This window comes from Emydura macquarii, unplaced genomic scaffold (genome assembly GCF_026122565.2).
Source record: "Emydura macquarii macquarii isolate MOO-44397 ecotype Brisbane River unplaced genomic scaffold, CSIRO-AGI_Emac_v2 contig_2768, whole genome shotgun sequence".
Taxonomy (NCBI): Eukaryota; Metazoa; Chordata; order Testudines; family Chelidae; genus Emydura; species Emydura macquarii.
The window spans coordinates 37,558,227-37,563,322 of NW_027132905.1; the positions used below are offsets into that span (position 1 = coordinate 37,558,227).

Below are 5,096 nucleotides of genomic sequence, written 5' to 3' on the forward strand. Positions count from 1 at the left end.
CGTAATGGAAAACTCTGCCTTCCTTCCCTTCACGGTCAATAAAAAGCGCCCCTCAGTCCTATAATTTTCACTCATTAATTTTCTATGGGCCCAAACTGTGGTGCTGCTGGTTTCCAAAGTGCTTTCTACAAAATAACGAGTCCGTTTATTAGAACCAACGAGGCTGCAGAAGAAGAACAGCTGAGGTAGTTTCTATAGTAACTCTCGTCTAAAATATTTGACACTTAACCCTGGTAAATCTGTTCTCCTGCCTTAATTGCAAGGCTCAGCAGTGGGAACCTGTGACTAAAGATGTGTGCTTAGGAATCTCCATGCTAACTTTGCTGGCATGTATTATGGCATCCATTTTAAACTGCCACCACAGGCTTTTAAAGGTAGATGATTAACAAAGGTGCTGTCTCTATTTTCACTTATACTTCACTGCTGTCTGCATGACTCCACTGAGCAGCTTAAAAATAATCTGTGTTTCCTCACTGATTTTATTCTTCATTTTTGGTTATGTCCATTAGGCCAGGTGGCTGCTGAAGCAGTGGCACAAATTAAAACAGCGGCCCACTGAGCCATGGGGAATATGCTGCTCCAATTAAAAAGCTGCTCATCATGGCGATGCGGGACTTTGGAACACAGTGGCATGCTGGGTGAGCTCATTTGCATACCAACATGTGGTTGCTTAGGAACAAGTGTTTTAGAAGCAGGTGGGTCTTTTCCACCTCTTGTGGCTGCCCCACATAAGCAGGTAAAAGTCTACTTTGGCTGTCAGCTGATGAAGTTACTCTTTAGCTCAAGTGGTAGAGGCTCATGCTTGCAGTGCTGACATTCAGAGCGTCAAGCTCCATTGATCAGGAAGGTAGCAGAAGTGTGTTCTACTCTTTGTTATACCTGCTGGGGGAGCAGCTGATATACTGACCTCCATGGCACGTGCACTCTTGATATCCCTGAGTTCACAGCTGTTTCATGGCAGTGCTGGGACCTGAGTTCTTGGAATTAACTGAATCATCACTGATTCCCACCAAAAACAATAGAGAACAGAAACAAACAAGTTGCATCTATGCTTCTGTTCAAATCTGGCTTCTCTCAAGCCGATGGCCAGGCCACTCCACATTCCCTGGACAAGCGGAGACAGAGAGCGAGAAAAGTTGCAGAGCACATGCACAGGAAAACAGCTCTTTCTGTTTAGATTATACATGCATCACAGCGGTTGCTTTTACCATCCTTGTGGTGCTAGCATTTAAGGGGCAGTGTGGAGTTTGCTGTATAATGCTATAATTCTTACAATGCTTTTGTCCTAGTTCTCATTTTTGGAGAAGATTCTCATTCGGTGTAAATGTGTATTCTTAACATTCTAGGGAGAGTGTGATACAAGCATTCAGAAGAAGCAGAGAAACACAGAAGTCTGACTTTGCAGCTTAGAGGACTGCACTTCTTTTTTCAAAATCCCATTTGTGTTGAAATGAACTTCAGAAGGTACGGTCTACGTCTGTTTAGTATTCTTTTTAGACATAGGACCAAATTCAATAGAAACTCCATTGGGATTCTATGCAAGGTTGCCCGTACTTAGACAAAAAAAAATATATATATATATATATATAGGGCTTTTGCTGGTCTCTGCATAATAGCAGAATTTCAAAATGTAATTGAATTTGGCCCAGGCAGTTGCTTCTACAAATAAAAGAAAATACAATTATTCATATTCACCAATCAGATATTGGGGGAACTGAAAACAATATATATATATATATATATACTTTTATCCAGTGCTGTAGAAATAAACTGAACTGCGTTGGAAGACAATAAAAATCCCCTGACCCTTAACCCATTTCTATACTCAAACAAACCTGCCTTTTTAAAGTTCTGAAATGCTCTGTAATTCATTTCACTTCTAGTTTACAGATGAGATTGCAATTAGGCATACCTACTTATACATATGTGCATACTCTATGTGTGTATAAAATGCTACAGTATTCTTAAAGTAGTGATCCAAGACACTACAGTTTACCATTAGTAATACAACAACATTTGGGCTATTAATGTAGGGTGGGTTTTTTTTTGTTATTGTTTGTTTTGCTTGAAGTGTTTAAATCAAATGTATATCTTTTTAAAAGAGATCCACTAACTCAATGAGAAGTTATGGCCTTGGGCGAGGTTCTTTGACACAGAAGGTCAGACTAAATGATCAAAATGGCCCCTTATGGCCTTAAATCTATTAATCTAATTGCAAGTTTGGCCCTGTGTATCACAAATAATATCTCTTATTCAACAGGAGGCTTGGAAATGGCCAATGAAATAAAATCTTTACTTCACAATACCACTCACTTTTCTTTCCTAGTAAGAAGGATACGTTGCCTTCTGAAATGGTTCTGTTGTTGAGTTGAGCAAAATGGTATGAGTTTACCATTTACAAAGAGGTGACAGTTTTCAATTCTAGCTGCAGGTCGGGGAGGCGGTGAGGAAAAGAACAACAAATTGACTATGACTAAAGTGGCACAAAAGGGACCCAGAACTTTTGCATGAAAGAATACTGCTGAGAAGCAGCCAGGGAGGCTCTGGCATCACAAGGGGAAACTAAGATGATAAGGGGAAATCTCTCTGAGAAGCTCGTACTATCAATTTGGGTTCCATTGTGTTTGTGAGTCTTGCTGAGCCTGCTGGATGAGTTCTAGCCTACGTGCATTTTCACGTGTTCGGGTTTTACTAAGATATAAAACTGAGTTGTTAAAACTGAGATATAAAACTGATTGTTATTGGGGCTCCAGGGCCAGTCGGCAATCAGATCATTTTATTTTTCAAAGCTATTTTGCTGGTAAAAAGTGAAGCTTAGCCCATTGTTACTCTTGTGTGCAGTCAACAAAGTGCCCTAGATTTTAGCATCTGGACTCAATTTCAAAACACTCTATGCTCAAGACAGGCACAGAAGCAGCTCAATGGGGTAAAAGGTGGCGTTTTTAAAGGCTCACGTATCAGAGAAGAATAGCATGTTAATGATTATTCAGAATAGGTGACCAGGTTTGGATGAAGAAGAGCCATTGACCCTTCTCCCAGCACTCAGACCAAACCTCAGCTTCAAACTTTTTAATTTTTTATACAGTTCATAAAAATTTGTTTGCCCTTTTTTGTTTTCTGGAATTCCCTGCTTTGGCCTGAAACTTGAAATAGCACAACAGAGGTATTTTGGCCCAGACAGAACTGGGAAACAGCAGAGACCTGACAGAAAAAGCCAACTCAGTGTCTAGACCAGAGAGAGTGGGAAATCCTTTGGATGAGCATTCAAACTTTCGGATGCTTATCTGGACTGGAATGATGAACTGCCTGAGGTTCACCCATCACTAGTGATTGTAGTCTATGTTATGAGTGGATTATAAGAGAGTCATAATTATGTACCATGAAAAGATGAATCCCACGGTCTGACCATGGGTACAGTCATGGATTCTCAGTGAGCAGCAGCTCAGTCTGGTTTAATCAGGGAAATACTTGTTAGCAACAGGTAGTGAGTAGCTCCCCAGTGATCATTTCCTTCAGTGTTCTGCAAGGACATGTGTGCAAAATCACACCTTTTTCCCTAATAGCCTTTATTGCTTTGAGTTCTACATGTCCTGTTATTCATGGTTCAATACCAGTTGAAATAAACAAACACAATACTACGTAAAGCTTTTCATAGCTAAATCTCTGTGGTCATGCCCCCGATCAGTGCCTCAGTTTCCCCATCTGTAGAATGGAGATGAACTTAGACAAATTCAGACTGGAAATAAGATGTAAATTTTTAATTGTGAGGGTAATTAACCATTGGAACAATTTATCAAGGGTCATGGTGGATTCTCCATCAATGGCAATTTTAAAATCAAGATTAGACATTTTTCTAAAAGATCTGCTCTAGGAATTATTTGGGAGAAGTTTCATGGTCTGTGTTATACAGAAGTTCAGACTAGATGATCATAAAGATTCCTTCTGGACTTGGAATCTATGGATCTGCAGTGTAGAGATGACTGTCTGCACCTGAAGAGAGAACATGAATATCTGGCCACATGTTAAGGAAATAAACAATTAACAATGAAGCATCTATCTTGGCGAGTCAGACTCAATAAAACTGTGATGGACAGATTGGAGGTTTAGTCTTGTCTACACAAGACTATTACTGTAAATTTTAAAAAAAAACCCACACCAATATTAAATTATCTTTTGATTGATTTTTATTCTCATATTTGAGGTCAGCATGAGAGATTTATTCATCAAGAATGGAAAAGGTTAGTGCTACTTATCAGAAGTCCTCTTGGATGGACTTGTGACAGGAAATGAGCAAGACAGGTTTACGGGTAAATTAATAAGATCTATAGCATCAGCAGGAAGATTAAAAAATAATAAGTGTTTCTGATGCACGGTCTTCCGGACAGGCAGATAATGAGAGGAACAGAGAAAAAATACTTTAAGAGGAGGCAAATGCATACTGTTAGAGTTAGGATTACAGCATTATAGGAAAGAGATTTTAGTTAAACAATCAACCAAAGGCCTTGAGAAAAGGACGTTTTCTTCAGCAGGGTCCCAATTTGCTCTACAATCACTATATCAATGGAAATGTGGTGGATTTCAGCAGCTGTATGGAGCCAGCAACACAGCAGTGTTTGGGGGCTTTTTTGGAGGAAGAGTATGTGAGTCAACACCATTTATGAACCAGAATGCTTTGTACTTATGCTAAACTGGTATTGCTATAAACTGTATGTTCAGAATGCTTTGCCTTCATGCTAAACTTTACTGTGGAAATCTATTGATGATTAAACTGTTCCAGCCTTTGTTCTTTGTATGCGCACAACCTGTCAGAAGTAAGCATGGCTGGTCTCTAGAGCTGGTAATGTATGAACCTCACTGTTTGTGCTCATCTATTTTTAATTAATAAATGGACTGAGCTGAGTTATGTGATGTCTTGTCAACTGATAATGAAAACTGAACCAATAGCAAATAACTTCTCCATTAAAACCGCGTCAGAGGGAAAAGGGTGGTCTTGGGCTTGAAGCTCTGGAGATTAGGAGTTCAATTCCCAGCTATGCGTGGGTAAATCAGTTACTATCTCTATACTTATTAACCCAATTTTACAGGGGGGGAACGAA

The 5,096-nt window shown here is 39.5% G+C and overlaps 1 long non-coding RNA gene across 1 annotated transcript; it reads left to right on the plus strand.

The window, feature by feature from the left end:
- The first annotated feature begins 505 nt into the window (after positions 1–505).
- Positions 506–4,838, plus strand: LOC137165432 (uncharacterized). Its single transcript, XR_010923368.1, has 3 exons — positions 506–638; positions 1,347–1,464; positions 4,530–4,838. It is a non-coding gene; the product is annotated as an uncharacterized lncRNA (long non-coding RNA).
- The last annotated feature ends 258 nt before the right edge of the window (positions 4,839–5,096 follow it).